The following is a 17502-nucleotide window of genomic DNA, read 5'->3' as shown; positions in this document are numbered from 1 at the left end:
AGCTTATGACCCCATACCACCATTCACAATATTCTGAGATAGTAACATCCCTATCACACCTGTCCAACACACCAAACTTCTAGGGGTTATCATAGATCACAACATGAAATCCGATATGCACATTGCACAGACAATAAAAAAAGTCCATAAAAACTCGGGCCCCTATATAGATGCAAAAAGTACCTCACCAATGACAGTAAAGCCACCAGTGCAAGAACCCACCTACTATCCACACTCCTCTATGCCTCCCCCATATTCATCAACCTAAACACAGCAGATTTTAACAAACTAAACACCTGCTATAATAAAATAGCTAGGTTTGCTACTGACTCACTCTTCAGGACACATCACTGCATAGCAATCAAGAACTATCCTGGCTAGAATTACCCAACCTGCTCACATATAACCAGCTTACAATAGCCCACCAAATTCCATATTATCCCTATAGAGTTCCTGCTCCTCAAGGTCTACTTAATATCTACTCTAACAAATGCTTACTAAGATCCACCATAAAGCACTGGCTGATATAGGCAAAAGCAACAATAGCCCTGGGGAATCCTTGTTTTCCATTTCTGTTGCAAAAGCATGGAATACCATCCCTGTAGATATTAGGACCACTGAAAACAAAAATAATTTCAAAAAACTCCCCTGGTCCCATTTACATAGTTCTTGGTTATGTAATTATTCTGCCCCTGGGTAGCTTCATTTAATTAGGTCATATCACACTTTAACCTTCTATGAAAGCTTGCAACAACTCCTTTCTATACCCTTAATCAATGTGGGTTTATTGTACTAGCCACTGATGAATGTTCATAGGTTCATAGATTAGTACTAAGCTAACTGCCCTTGCGAGCCATTTTAAGCCTAGCCAGTTATCCCTTGTGAGACTCAAACCCTGCACCTTGTGTTTGTAAGGCAAACACCTTAAACATTAGGCCACTCTCCCAACCCTGAATGGGTGAACAAAGTGTCCTTTCAACTGCATAGTTTATTGTAACACATTGTGCTCCTTATAGTATATTTACTATTTGCTTCTTTCTTGGCCTTGAAACTGTACCTTATTAACTTCTTGACTCTGTGCTGTACTTTATTAACATGTGTATTGTATTTACTGTATTTGCTGTACTAATCTTTGTGGAGCTTTTCTCCCTGGGCCTCCGCTGAAAATGAGATCTATGCCCAGTCAGACTTTCCCGGTAAACAAGTGTAAAATAAATAAATAAATACCATAGATAATTTGAGGGTACCAATGCATGGGATAAAGCATTTAAGAGCTCACTCTGTCCATTAGTAGTACAGGGTGCAGTGCTGAGATAAATTTTCTGTTTCCCATCTGATGCATCCATAGATCTAAGTTGTGCTTAAAAATGAACAGGGATAAGATTTTTTATGTATATCAGGAGTCTGTTCCACAGCAGCGGCTGCAAGATACACCTTTTCTTCCAAACCAATCTGTTGATGTTGCAGAAGTGGTTTAGATCCCTAAACAGAGTATTTCTGATACCATTTGACGGGCTGAAGTGCACTAAATCCATCAGTGGATGCCTTCTATGCCAGACACAGGCCACATCTTAGCAGTCTGTAGGATACCGAGTATAGTGACAGGTCTTTGAGTCAGTCCTTTTAGGACATTCTGTTTAAAAGCCTTGCATTATTTTAGTAAAGTCTCTGTGTGCTTTTCATCTGTTGCTTGTATCTGGACATATATATGCCAAAGGGGACATTATATTCAATGGTAGGCCTAATGAGGGCTGAATAAAGGGGGACAATGACATCCTTACATCTAGATATAATCCCTTTGTTTATAAGCTGTGCAATATAGAAGGACTTTCATACAATAATAGACACATGCTGGTCAAAAGTAGGTCATTGTCCACATAATTTCTCAAATCCTGAACAACTAGGTCAGCTCTTTATGGTATATTGCCAGTGTGGTAGATTTTTGCCATTTAATTTCAGTTCATGATTTTGACACCAGTTATTTATTTGAAACAATACTTCCTGCAGGATGTTTAAGTTATTTTGGGATTCAATAACTGCTCCTAGCTTGTAGTCATCTACAGACTTAGTCAGCAAGAGCCCTTTGGTATTGGCTTTTACTTCAGAAAAGTAGATGCCAAACAGCGGAGGTCCCAGCACAGAACTCTGGGGACTCCACTGATGTATGGTCATTTTCTAAAGGTAGTGTTCCCTATTTTGTAGGCTACAAATGTTTCTGGGATGCCACTGAATCTTCCTGTTATGTAATCTTGCTTGACGGACCAGAAGAATGCAAGAAAGCATGTACCCTAGTGGCTTCAGAACTTGTGTTGCTCTGATGGCTTGTTGTTGAGAGAATTGTTATAGGACTGACTGGGTACTTGCTCTTTTGTCCTGAACTGTTAAGACTTTCCTTAACATTTTATATATGAAAGTCCCTAAGAACGTTATTGGCATTAAGGAAATCAGGGAAAATTTCTTGTAGCTTGCTGTTATTCCTAGGGACTGGGTTTCTATATAATGTGTAAATATCTATCTATCTATATATATATCTGGTCCGCTAATGATTGGCAGTTGTTTTTTTTTTTTTTTTTTTTTTTATGGTGTCGAGTTGCCAGCCCGACTCCCAACCTTCAATGAAGGGATGTCTTTCGAACGCCCACTTGACCGCGGGGAGGACATGCAGACTCAACACAGAAGACACTCCCAACCCAAGCCGAGAATCGAACGGGAGAACCTCTTGCTGTGAGGTAACAAGGCTACCGCTGCACCACCACGGATATATATATTTACCTGACTGTGTGAATCTTCGCTCTAGATGGTTGCCACTATTAAAAAAATGGGAAAAAGGGATTGTGGATATATATATATATATATATATATATATATATATATAAATTCCTCTCATCTGTCTAGATTTTTCCTGTTTCTCATAAAATGTGTGGTTCTCTGAATTTATCATTAAATAAAGACATACATTTGAGTTTCAGACTTTGTATCCTTCAAAAAAATGCACACTAACACAAATCATGTTATTTTAGCAGTTTTCTAGGTTTATAAGTGCAATATTTAAAATATGTCCCTATTTTTGCCCCCTCCCCCTATTATTTTAGGCTTTGTTTAGATTTCCTATGCTAGAATGTTGGAAGGTATGATAGATATTGATATAAATAGATTTTTTTACATTACTATGTGAATTTCCTGAGACTGAGGGGTGACAGGCACAGACACACCCTTCAAAAATGACCTTGTTTTGGCTTTTTTTCTTAATCAACAAAACTGTTGTCACCTGGTTGACCAACAAAAACTTCTTGAGTTGAAAGAGCATACATAAGTTATTATCTCATATATACATTACAAGATTTCTTTTAAGTCAAGATAGCTTTCTCATAACTATCCCCAATATGTCAGCTCTTCAGTGAGTACCAACTGTACCACAGGCACATCGTAAAGATTTAAAGTGATTATACTTTGGTTATGGACTCTTTAATGTCCATTTTTACCATGAGTATCATTCAGTCTTTCAGTGTATGTGGAGCTCTCTAATCTATTTTCTCCATCTTTTGTGTGGTGTGACCATGTTTCATAGACTGTAATTTATTTTGAATTTCCTCTAAAATGTAACTCTGATCAGTAATCATGTGAAATAAATAATGCTGTAGTCCCTATTGTACCAGATAAATAAACTTTGTTTACATATTTATTTAGTAACCTTGAATCCTTATCCAATGGTAATAAGGCTAGGGAGAAATGATTCTCCATTCTTGATGTATGCTGAAGAGATACGTGCAGTTTCAGTCTTGTGAGCACTTTATAAATCCCATCTATCTAAAAGAGAGATTTACGTGGTGTATCACTCTTTTCTAGTTTGGAACACTGATTCGAAACGTTGAATGTTTTCCTTCAGCACAACATTTAAAACGTAATAAATTGAAGGGGCAGTGTACTTAGTATCTGACGGACTAATTTCAGGTCAACAAAAAAGAAAAATCTAGAATAAAATGTAATATTTCATTAAAGGAAGTAACTTATTATGGAGAACCCAAGATTTAGGAATAATTGTCCTTATTAGAATCTTGTTAAGGAGGAGAATTAATTTGCTAATGCAGGAATCCTTCTCTTCATAATAGTAAAGAGAAGGACATTTTTTTCTTTTTCTCTTCCCATGTTGAATCTTTGCTGTTTCTTGCAAAGATTTGTGTTTCACAGGCTAATAGTCCAATGAATGTAGTGATGTAGGTCCCTGTTGTACTTGAGAGCCACCAGACCAGAAACTCTAATGATCTGAATGATCCGTGATATAATTTATGCCTTATTTTTGAAACAGAATTGCCTTTTAATGGCATTTTAATGTACCCAGAAGAGTTATGTAGGGGCATAGTATTATAGTGTGCGTGTGTACACAGATAAAAATCAGTGATTTTTCACACACACACACACACACACACACACACACACACACACACACTGCATGTTTACATTCATGGAAACTGGATGAATGCCAATTCATCTACTGCACATCTTTGAGGTGCTGGAGGAAACCAGCATACATGGGTAGACACATACAGAGACAGAAAGGTCATGCAGACTACAGATAGAAAAAGCCACAGCCAACAACTTCAACAGAGCAAACTGCTGTGAAATGGCAATGTTATTCACTGTGCTACTGTGGCAATGACAGTTGCTTTCACATACCTGCCCTTCCTGACAGACCACCAAAGATAGCCACCTATCATGTGTAAGGTCTATGTTTGTGATAGTAAGTGAAAGTAAAAAAGTATGGCTACCTTGTTAGCCTTAAATATAATGCAACCACATCCTCCCCCACAAGCATAATGGCAGTGCCAATGATGTTTATGATAGAAAATGAAAGAAATTATAGCCAGCTTGTTACTCTTACACTGCACCCCCCACACGCACAAGCCTAAGCCATAACAATACCAGTCTTACACTGATTTCAGCAATATACCTCTTAACTATCCAGATTTTCACAGAATGGCCAGATATTTTTAATCTGTACCTCATAAAATCAGCAGTTTTCTGGCAAAACATTGAAGATTTAAGTCACTAAATAATGACACGCCTTTGAACTTCAGATGTCATTCAGAAAATGCACACTAGCACAAAACATGTTGCTCTAGCAACTACGTGTATAACAGCAATATTTAAAATCTGTCTATTTTTTGGGTATTTGTCCCACTCTAATTATAGGCTTTGTCCAGATTTCTTGGGCTAAGAGGTTGAAAGGTATGTGCAGTGAATAGGAATACACTGTGCAACAGTAATATTGCAAAACCAGATCACTGAATGTTAACATTTATCATACCTGCCTATGTACCTGTCCATACCTTACACCTCCTTACTCTCCATTTTTCACTCACTTCCTACCTCCAATCAGTTTCTCTTCCTGTCTGTTTCTAAATTCCTCTCAGCTTCTTACAGAATGTCTAGATTTTTGGTCTCTTCCACATAAAATGTGTGGTTTTCTGGCAAATCACTGAGAACTGAAGTCACTAAGTAATACTAAATAATGACAGATGTTTGAGTTTCAGACTTCATATCCTTCAGAAAATATATAATAATACAAAATGTGTCATTCTAGCACTGTTCTATGTTTATAGGAGCAATATTTAAGATCTGTCCCTATTTATGGGCCTTTGCCCCCCCCCCCCATTATTTCTGGCTTTATGCAAATTTCTTGCATAATACTAACTTATCTTTGATTTCTCTATAAACTGGAAATTATTTTCTGTAAATATTACATCATTGTCATATAAGTTGTATCTATTCTTAACCACTTTTTTCAAATTATATCTAATTTGATATAATCATTTAAACTGAATTTTTTGTATTATTTTTAAAGATTGTAAAATTATTGTTCATAAAATGTTTTTGTAATATTTTGGAGCATTTCTCCCCACACCTCCATTATAAATGGGCACCTACCCAGTCGGACTTTCCCAGTAATCAAATGTCAATAAATAAATAAGGAATAATACATACCTGTCACTGACCATGGTTTCACAGAATGTACCTGATTTTGTTTCATATTTTTGCCCTGTCCCTCGTAAAAAAAAGTAATTTGCTGGTAAATTATTCAGGATTACAGACAGTCAGTAATGCTAAATATTAGTATTTCATGCTTCTTATTGTCCAAAAATGCATGTTGAAGTAACACGTTATTCTATTAACTTTTTAAGTAAATTAGAGTAATATTTAAAAATTATTCCTGATTTTGAACCTTTATTCTGTCATTATTTTTTGGAGTCTACATGTCCTCCCTGTGGTCGCGTGGGTTTCCTCCGGGTGCACCGGTTTCCTCCCACATCCCAAAGACATGCTGTAGGTGGATTGGACACACTAAATTGGCCCTAGGCATGAGTGTGTGTGTGTGTGTGCCTTCTGTGGAAGTTTGGGCGTTGGGCTGGCAACTCGACACCGTAAAATTCCACTGCCAATAATGAGCGGATGGTGATCTGCTGTCGCGACCCCTAACCAGGAAAAGCCGAAAGAAGAAGAAGATTCTGTCATTATTTTTGTCTTTTATAGAATTCTTGAGCAAAGTTGAGAGTTATACTATCTGGTTTCCTTACAATATTTATAAAACTCCCTGAAAGAAAAAAACAACCCTGAATATCAGGAGCATCTGCTCTTCTTAAATCCCAGGTAAGTACTGGGGCTGCTCACTTTGGGTTGCTGATCTCTAGCACTTACCTTGCTCATGTTCATTCACTGACTGCCAGCTTTATCCTAACAGTGTCATACCACGGCTTTATCCCGAGAGGGTTATGTCACAACCTTGTTTATTATCACCTAATTGGAGACTGAATGATCTTTTCTATTTTTCTCTCCTCATTTCCCCTTAAACAGCAGCAACGTTTGCAGGAAATCCCCACAGTCAAGGATAATTAAGAGGCCCCCTAGAGCAGTGGGTATTGCTGGTGCTTATGGCTGTGATGTTAGTTTAGTGGAGAAAATGCCCATTAGCGGGATTTAGTCAAGGGCCCTGTATCAGTGGTAATGCATTTATTGAAATTATAAAGCCTGATACTTGATAAAATACTGTTACTACAACAAGAGATATCCTTGAATTTTAAAGGTGTCACTCATTAGGATTCTTTACACCAATAGTAATTATATACCTAATTTACTATGTACTCAAAGTTGTTGTAGTAGCTTTTGATGGCTGACAAATGTAACAAAATATCAAAATATTTTTGATCGCTTCCCCTCAGTGATTACCTTCTACTGAATTTCACCTTTTGCCTTTCTCTTAAATTTCACTAGACTTCCAGGACTCCATCTTTAAAAAGGAAAAACAGTTTTAGGAGAAAAGTACAAAACAGTATTTGTTGTGGTAAAATTGTCGATTATAACCAACCACAACCACATAATATATTTTAATGACATTTTGAATGATAATTTGTGAAGAAAAATAATAAATGTTAAATGACCACATTGCTATACATACAGAAAATTACCCCAGCATCAAAGTAGGATATTAAGCACTAGACATGGTGAGAAAAAATGAAGAAATTTGCCAGAAATTATGATTTTACATGGATATGTCACTCACTGGCCAATGTGTAAATATTTATTTTTTTTATTTATTTAACATTTGTTGACTGGGAAAGTCCGACTAGGATAGAGCCTATTTTCAATGGAGGCCCGGGGAGAAATGCTCCAGATGCATTTCTTTAGATCGTGTGAGGAAACCAGAGTACCCTGAGGAAACCCCCGCAAATGCAGGGAGAACATACAAACTCCACACAGAAGGTGCCCCAGCCGAGAATCGAACCAGAGAACCTCTTGCTGTGAGGCAACAATGTTAACCACTGCACCACTGCATCACCCAAATAAATGCCAAGGTGAGACCAGTACTGGTCTTTATTGGAGATGAAACATAGCAGGTGACATTTCTGGACCCAAATAAGACAGATAAAGTGGATAGACTTACTATTTACTCTTTCAGTGAGTATCATAAAGAAAATGTACAAATTTTTCTGGTCTTTACTAAAACACTTGAGCTGCATTACTGATGCTAAAGTTTTGCATAAATCCTCAGTAGGTAGATGTCATTCTGAAAGTGCATAAACACCTTGAACTATACCCTGCACTATTAACCAGTTCTTTTTCTTCTTAAGGCAAATAACTTCCTAAAGACACTTATAACAGGTCCAGAAATGTTGCTCAACTACCTTTGTATATTATTAAGCCAAGGTCAAAGCTGGAGACAAAAAGGACTATATGTACCATGGCTTTCAAGATGGTAAAAAAAGAATGCTATCATGGGAAATGCTTACCCCATTATGATTAACAATTGTGCATCAAACTTGCTTGTGAAGCTACCCTTATAATTTCTTGGTGCCATATACATTTTACAAATGGAGAAGGCTAACCATTTTTGCCTCCAGGACCCAAAGCATGTCTGAGTAAAATTATGTATAGACTGAAAGGAAGTCTTTAGCAATAGTGTTTGGAGTCTGGAGGTGTCAACACTGCCACAATGGATGGGATTACACCTTACCAATGAACCCATATCCCCTTATGTCTATACTGAACACCCGTAATGGGGTGGCATAATTAATGGAAACAAGTGCGATATTGGGCTCTTCTGTTGATCAACCACAACTACCATAAAGCAAGCAGATATATCAATAATCTGGAAAAGGAATTCTGACATTCTCTTCTCTTTAAAGATTGCACCACACTAGTAATACATTTAGACTTTTATTTATAATTTACTCACTGCTGGTCACTGTTGCACCCTTATTTCTATACTAGCCCTTTGGGGCTATAAGGTTGTTCTACAAAAAACTGCCACAGTGAATAAACTTTGCATGAAACTATTTGTTTACAAGTCATTTTGTAAAATAAAGATGACAACTGTTTTCTTTCTTTTGAGTGCAAAACCATATATTCTCTTTACATGCAATGTGCTGTATTTCCCAAAACTATCCTTCTCCAGATTTTTGATTCCCTCATGGTCCAGGATCTCATTCACATTCCACACTTTCTCTGGCCAAGATCTTTGGCTCTCATAGTCTGCTTTTGAGAGATTCAGAAATTCCATGTATGATATATGTCACTCCAACTCCACTTGTTTACTGTTTTTCCAGTCTCTTATCTACTTTACATGATGTGACTGAGGCTGACAAATGATACAGATTTATCCACACTCCATCCTTCCTGTATTTTACCTCATGGAGCATTTCCCTAGGTTCAGATCTTCACTGCTAAACTGGCCATCCATGAGATTGTATTTTTCTCCTCTCTGACCTTACAGTGGATGCCCTCGCAAGCATAAATCACTGTTCTTTCACCATCTCTCCTCTATATGTCATTCCTAAACAAGTTACAGACCCCTATTAACTGGCATATGGTTTTATACATGCAACATTCACTATTTTCTCCTGCATCACAGCTTGAAGCCTTTACTTCACACACACTGCATAGAAATGATACCCAGCTATAGTATGTTACCTTTGTTTGTTACTCAACTGTGCTCTATGTCTGTTTTCTGCCTATGCCTAGCATCTGAGTATCTACCATCTGTTCTGCTTTTGTGACACCCCATCCCCTTCTATCCCAGTTTAAAAGTTTAATTGTGGAGCTGAACCTTTCCAGCCCAGATCTGAGATCCAGTGTCCCTTCTGGGTCATGGATTAGCTTATCTCAGACACAGAGGTTGTCTGTATGCCGTGTCTCCTCATCTTACTACCAGTCCCAGACCTTGCCCTTTGTCCATTGCTGTAGACATTCATTATTTTCCCTTCTATGCTTCATCCTCAGAATGCTGCCTGCCAGCTCATGGCAAAATACTGAGAATATCACCTTTCTCACACCCACTTTGATTGGGAATTTACGTAAAATCCTTACTTTCATAACAACCGTTACCAATCATTTTGTTTATGAATGCCTTTGTAATAGTCATAAAGGTTTTTATTTATGTAACGTTTTTCTTTTTTGCTTTTTGACAATTCCCCTTACAATTGCAAAGCTGAGTTTCTAATGAAAATTTTAAATTCTGTCTAACTGTTTGAGTCCCCTATCAAGATTTCATGTTTCTAAATCCATTGTTAGTAATTAATTGCTTGAGCAAAATATGTTGATGTTTTTCATTTTGGAAAACTACATGGGCATTTTTTTCAACTTATGTAATTAATATAATTGTATATATATATATATATATATATATATATATATATATATATATATATATATATATACACACATACATATGTGTGTGTGTCTGCTGGGGAATTTCTTGGTTAAGAAGGACCTTTAGCAAGTCCATCCATCCAATTACTAAGCAAATAACTGAATTTTCTCAGTATAAATATTTCCATCCTCAAACATCTTCCACAAACTTCTTTATAAAATATCCACTGCACACTTTTCAGCAATACACTTCCATTATATCAGCTAAATTTAAAACAAAACTTTTTTGCTGTTATGGTAAATGTAGAGTTTTCTTTAACATGATGGATATGTTTCCATCTAGTTTGTGATATAAATGTTAAACAGTGAAGACAAAATGTAAAAAATGTGTGGCAAATGCTGCAGCAGAAATCACTACAGAATATTCATATTTTATTTTTATACTGCATCATAATAGCGTAATCATTCTTTTAAATTGTGTAATTTTTGGCTATTCTCCTATGTTGGTAAGAACTTACTTAGTTTTATAACTGCACTGTGCAATCAGGAAGATAAAAGGCAATAATAGCCTCTGATGTTTCCACAATGTTTCCTGATTTAGCTTTAAGACAAAAAACATAAAACAATTTGCTGCTCTATTTTTCTCATACTTGTCAGCATTAATTCTATTTGACTATTCATTTTTCCTACAATGAGCAGTAATACTTATTATTTTATGTGTTTAACACTGCTAACAAGATTAAAAATTTAGATGTATACACCCTTTTACTAACTTTTTCATCTTGTATCAGAATGTGTGCACTGACATGATGAACTTTTAAAATTAAAGTAAAATTGTCATTAATGCGGTGTCTAATTTCACATTCTACCAAAACAGGTTAGTATTGCACATTTTTCCATCAGATTTAAATCTTTTCTGTGAGTTTCATGTCCCTGAATTGATATCTGCCATTATTAGTATTTTCCTAATTTCATAATTTTAAATCTTTGGTTGATTTTGAACATCGTGTTGTTTATTTTGTAATGTTTCATGAGTTTGTGTGTGCTTTAATCAAACAAGAACAGTTTAAATACAAGAAAATTAATCTTTTTGATGACAATAGAGTTTCTAGCTTAAAAGGAATAAGACCATTTTCTGCTGACAAGCTGATGTTTCATAGCAAGTTTAATTTAATATATTTACGTAGAATTTTCTGTCTGATCTTTCTTGTTCGGAACTCTGACCCAGAACATTCTTTATGTGGTGGCAATTAGTCTAGAATATCAGTTAACAATTAACATCCTCTCTCTCTCTCTCTCTATTATGACTATAATAAATTCATTGAAGTTTTGTTGGAAACTAAATCTGATGTTTCAATAATTCCAGTTGATTTCTTCCACAGTATAAACCTCTTGTCTTCCCAGCTATTTAAGACAGTGATTCAGTCTAACATTGAAGATGATGAGTTTAAATCCCCAGAAAATGTGCCATGAATGGATTTCTTCAAAACTGGAACAATTTGAAGGGGTGGTTAATGTGGGTATTCAGAGGAACATCAGACTACCACACAAAAAAAGATAAATCTTCCATACAGTTTCTCAATATGAATGTCAGAAGTATTGTGAATAAAATATATGACCTGCATGCTATACTCCCCCTCTGTAGTCCTGACATTGCCCTGTTAACTGAAATGTGGTTAAAACCCAACATCTACAATAATGAAATTGTAGCCCCAGGATATAATACAGTACGCAAGAATGGGTCAAACAAAAAGGGGGGGGGTTGCGATTTTGTTTAAAGAACACGTAGCACTAGACTATCTAGAAAATAACAGCCTCGACTTCAGAAATGCAGAACTTATCTTTACTAAATTAAAAATCAACCCAAAAAAGTTAATTAACATCACAGGCGGGTATATCCCACCAGGAAATAATATCCACACACTAGAAAACATATTTTACTGGGCCTCTAATACATACCCACAAGAAACAGTCCTGCTGGGTGATTTCAGTATTGACTGGCAGGACTGTTCCGCTCTGAATCTATCATCTCCCATTAACCTTTATAGATTTACACAACTTATCACATCCCCTACAAGAACTGACAAAACTACTAAATGCCAATCTATCCTTTACTGGATTTTGGTTAACAATGCCTCACTAACATCTCAGGCAGGTTGTCCTCCAGATGGCCTAAGCGACCACTTGCCAACCTTTCTCATGCGTGCCCGCACCTTCCAAACAACCACACCTCTTACTGTACAATCAGAAACAAAAAATCCTTCAACCCAAAACGTTCATCTCAGCCCTAAAAAGCTGTAAATGGAAATCTCTCAAACAGTTACCTCTAAGTGAAGCAGTCAATTCATTTAATAAAACTTTTTTAGACATTCGAGATTGCTATGCTCCCTCCAGAACCATTAGAGTTAGAGACAATTATGCACCGTGGTTGAGCAAGGAATGCCATTCCCTTCTCAAAACTAGGGAGAAATCCTGGGAACAATACCACAAATACAAAACCCAATCCACAAAACTAACATTTCTAGAGATACGTAATTAAGATAAAAAACTCAAACAGGACAAAATCAATTATTACCATAATATTCAATAAAAATACCATAATAACCCACAAAAATTCTGGGCTGCAGTTAATAACATACTATCTCTAGGCAAAACCTCCACACCCACTCCAACCTCTACCACTAATCCTGAAAAATAGCAACACAATTTAATACTTATTTTACAGAAACAATACTAGCCCTAGCCAATAAAAACAGCAACTCCAATAGCCATTCCCCAATAACTCCCCATCTCAGTAAACCCTCTCAAAACAACCTCGGTCTATTCACACTACAACCAGTAACAGTAAATACTGTAAAAAACTACTGCTCAAACTAAAGCCAACTACCTTAGCTGCAGACAAACTACCAGCCGAATTGCTGAAAGTAGCTGCTGATGGAATAGCTTACCCAGTAGCAATACTCATGAACAGATCTATGTCAGAGTGCATAGTACCTGATATATATGGAAAAAAATCCCATTTAATACCCCTTCACAAAGGAGGCAACTCAATCAATTTTAGCAATTACCACCCAATTGCTATTTTATCACCCCTATCCAAAATCCTGAGAGGGTGGTCCATACTCAACTCATGAACTATCTTAACACCCACAATCTATTATCAATCACACAACATGGATTTTGCCCCCATTACAGTACAGCTATAGCCCTCATGTCCTTTACTAATACAATCAAACAACTTAGAAATTCAGGGCAATTCATATCCGCCATATTTCTAGACCTGTCTAAAGCATTCAATATGGTAAACCACAACAAACTGATCAAAGTCCTCTCCTCCCTAAACCTTAGTGCTTCCACTGTTACCTGGTTCCAAAACTACCTGTCAGACTGACAACAGGCTGTACTGTGGCAACATCACCTGTCCAGTCTCCTCCCATTCTCCCTAGTTGTCCCACAAGGCTCGATTTTAGCACCACTATTGTTCTCCCTCTTTACCAAACAACTCCACACCTCCACTCACCAAGCATCTGTGATACAATACGCGGATGACTCTACCCTCATATGCTCTTGCACCTACCATTCAGGACCTCCACACCATAACCCAGAACTCATTTCTGTCAGTAGAATCCTGGTTTACCAATTCTCAACTCATTCTAAACCCAAATAAAACCAAACTCCTCCTCTTCTACCCTCAAGAACATTTACAACACTTCCAGTTTTTACCCCAGAGTCCATAAACAAAACTGTTATCACCCCTGTGACACATACCAAAGTGCTAGGGGTCGAAATTGACAACAATCTAAAATTTGATATCCACATAGCCCAAACTATCAAAAAAGTTCATAAAAAATTAGGCATCCTTTAGAGAAGCAAGAAATTTTTAACCAGATCTACAAAAGCTACCATTGCCTGGACATACCTCCTGTCACTCCTATGACTCCCCTATACTAACCAACCTATGCAAATCAGACCTTATTAAACTAGACTCATTTTACAATAAAATAGCCAAATTTGCCCTACAAAACACACCATTGCACAGCCCTTAGACAACTAAACTGGCTAGAACTTCCTCAGCCCCTCCAATACAAGCAATTAATCTTCACCCTCCATGAACCTGATAAAACCACAGCCCTTCAAGATCTCATACAAACATACACCACCACTAGAACACTTCATTCCAATGACAAACTCCTAGTTAAATCCATCAAAGCTAACAACTCTGCAGGAGAATCCTTATTCTCTAACATCATTCCTAAAATATGGAAAAACTACCCACTTCCATCACTTCCATCTGCACCATAGTACAATTTAAAAAACTTGTATTTACTCACTTAGAAAAATCCTGGCTTTGCTCTTGCTACCCACCTGACTAACTCTATATTCTCTACTTTTTATTCACACCCTCTGACTTTCTTTAGAGCTACACTTTACAGTACTATCCTGTTATGCTTCCTTCCTTCCCGATATATATATATATATATATATATATATATATATATATATATATATATATACTTACTTTTTTACCTCAAATCATGCCAAGTCTTCCTCAAAAATATCATGCTGGGCTTTCTAATATATATGCTAGTCTAGTTTGTATAATGCCATATATTCTCTGATGTACAAATGTTGTTAAAATTGCTAAGGTGTCATCTCTCTCAATTATTTATATGTGCAATGTGTACTTTAATTGTTGACTTGAACTCTGTAATTTTCTTGTGGTATAATGTTTGTTTGTTTTTCATATTGTTGGAGCTTTTCTCCCCGGGCCTTCGCTGAAAATGGACCTGTGTCCAGTCGGACTTTCCTGGTAAACAAATGTTAAATAAATACTGATAATAATTGAATTACTTGAGAATATTCCTCGGTGCTTTCATAGTGTTGACAAAATGTTACTGTGCTAAAGGCATATAAAAAATGGTTCTAGTCCTACTTCCTCATTTTAGAAAAGTAATTATATTGTACTCAGAATATCTGATGAAATGTTTGTAAATATTTTAAGCTTACAGTGAATAACTCTAAGGTATTTTATGTCTCAGTAAAACTGGGCCAATTTAATGGTTTGGCCATTAAATACTCTATTGTTCTTGGTTATGTACAGGACAGAAGTATGGTGCTTATTCATATTCTTTCTGCAAGAGGTGCAGATGGTATCAATTTTAAAAATGTAAGACCTGTCAACATCTTTTGGAGATTAAATCAGCATATCAACAGCTGTCTGTTTTGTGGCATTTTCTTAATACAATGTTTAATGAGTTCAGTATTTGAGACAAACAAGCATGATGGAAGTAATACCTTGTTCAAAGATTACAAACTCTAATGGTGTCTTTCTTGACTGAAAAGCAAATTTTCTGTCATGAGATGGGGAGTAAAGACAAAACCAAACAGAATATATGCAGTTGCAGACTTGAATTTTCAATGTCTTTTTCCTTCACCTTGTCTTTGTTTTCCTTTGTTGGTATAGAAATGAAATGCCTATCATTCAGGAGACGGGCATAGTTGCAATCTCATTATTTAAAATGTATTGTCATACTTTTTTTGGCAAATGTAAATAACTAGCCCCTAGTAATGGGAATAATTGCCTTACCATATACCACAACAAATTTTACAGTGTTTGAGGCTCTTTGCACAATTCATTTCATTCATGAGCAATGCTGCTTCAAAATTTTCTTAAAACTGAGAATGCCTTACCCACAATCCCTCACTTTCTTCATTAGTGTATAAGATGTAATTTTTACATGTGACATGCAGCAATATGGGAGTCTTATATCCTAGTAAGCCGATTTGTCAACTATTCCTCACGTGTGGAACACCCTTCCTTGGAAATGTAACGCATTTGATGCTCTATTAGTGAAACCATAATGTAAATAAATAGCTGTTTCTCTAAAGATGTGTGGTGTTATCAATTACCCAGAATAATTTGCAAATGTATGTAAATTATTATCAATATCTAACTTGACAGCTTTTTGTTGGTGTGAATATAAGGAAAGACTGAGTCAACAGTAAAAACTACAAAAAAAGTCAAAATTTTTGTTTTGCTTTCAAACCACTTGGTGCTTTAACATCAGGGGTATATTCAGAAATAAAAATAACCTATAAAACACAGATGATTGTGAAGAGTAGCAATACACTTTAAAAAACAGACTGTTTGAACTCTTGACCCCATGGTAGAGGGTTGAAAATTCTAGTAAATGAAAATAGTTTACATCAAATAGAAAGCACTATACAAACACTGCTTTCTATCTCTGGAACAATGTTAACACCTCCATATAGTCCACTGGGTACAGCTTTCAGTTGAGCAGGCATCCTTCCCTTAACAGTATATTTTGCTCTCAGCTACTTGCTCTTGTCACTCTTCAGATGTTGCCCATGAGTTTCAGTGTCCTTACAGTGGTGATTGAAAGATATTTTGAGTACAATGCATTAATAAAGCTTGCGTTTAACATACCTTCCTCAGCTCAACTGGAAGATGCCAATATTTCTCTCAGCAATGACCAAACCCGTATTAAAAGCAACTGGAATATTTTGTGTGTGTGTGTGTGTGTGTGTGTGTGTGTGTGTGTGTGTGTGTGTGTGTGTGTGTGTGTGTGTGTGTGTGTGTGGGGTACATATGTACCAGTGTGTAAGTAGTAACCATGTCACACTTTTCTAACAACTCAGTTTTTGAAAACAATAACCAACAACTATTAAAAACACAAACTTTTTTTTGGAGGGACAAGCCCCTCTGCACCCCTGATGTGGGAAGCTTCACTCCCACCACCAAATTATGTATACTAACTCCACAGTTACATGATAGTGGCGAAAAAAAAAATAAAACAAAAAAAGTGATATAATAGTCAACAATGAAGTGTAGATAGTTTGTATATGCCTGTGTGTGGGTGTGCACCCACACATGCATGAACATGTTGGGTGAGTATATCTCTGTATACATGTGTGTGTTTGTGCTAGTGCAAGAAGTCTTAGTCAAGGCTTTATGTGGCTAAAAGTTAAGATGAACCTGGTGACTAGTTGTATGCATCCTCTCTTCCTTCACACACCTGAAGTTTCCAACTTTTAATAGTATATTATTTCATTTAATATTTCATCTGTTGTTCCAGGTTCACCTTATCAAAAAATATTTATTTATTTATTTGTCTTTTGTTAAACGTGTTAGTCCTGCTAGGCTAGTGGCTCATTTTCAGACATGTTCCTGTCTTTCTGCCTTAAAGAAGATTTGTTTTACATTCAGATTTGTAAGGTAGTAGTTTCAGTTTGTAGTCATACCATTAGGTCACTGTCCACCTCAAGAGCTTTACACAATGCTTACCTTGATTGCAATATCTGCAGAAAAAAGTATACACGTGTTTATTGTGGGATGACTGC

This window comes from Protopterus annectens, chromosome 14.part0 (assembly GCF_019279795.1).
Source record: "Protopterus annectens isolate FY-2018-M chromosome 14.part0, PAN1.0, whole genome shotgun sequence".
Lineage (NCBI taxonomy): Eukaryota > Metazoa > Chordata > Ceratodontiformes > Protopteridae > Protopterus > Protopterus annectens.
Note: the sequence above shows the minus strand (reverse complement) of the source record.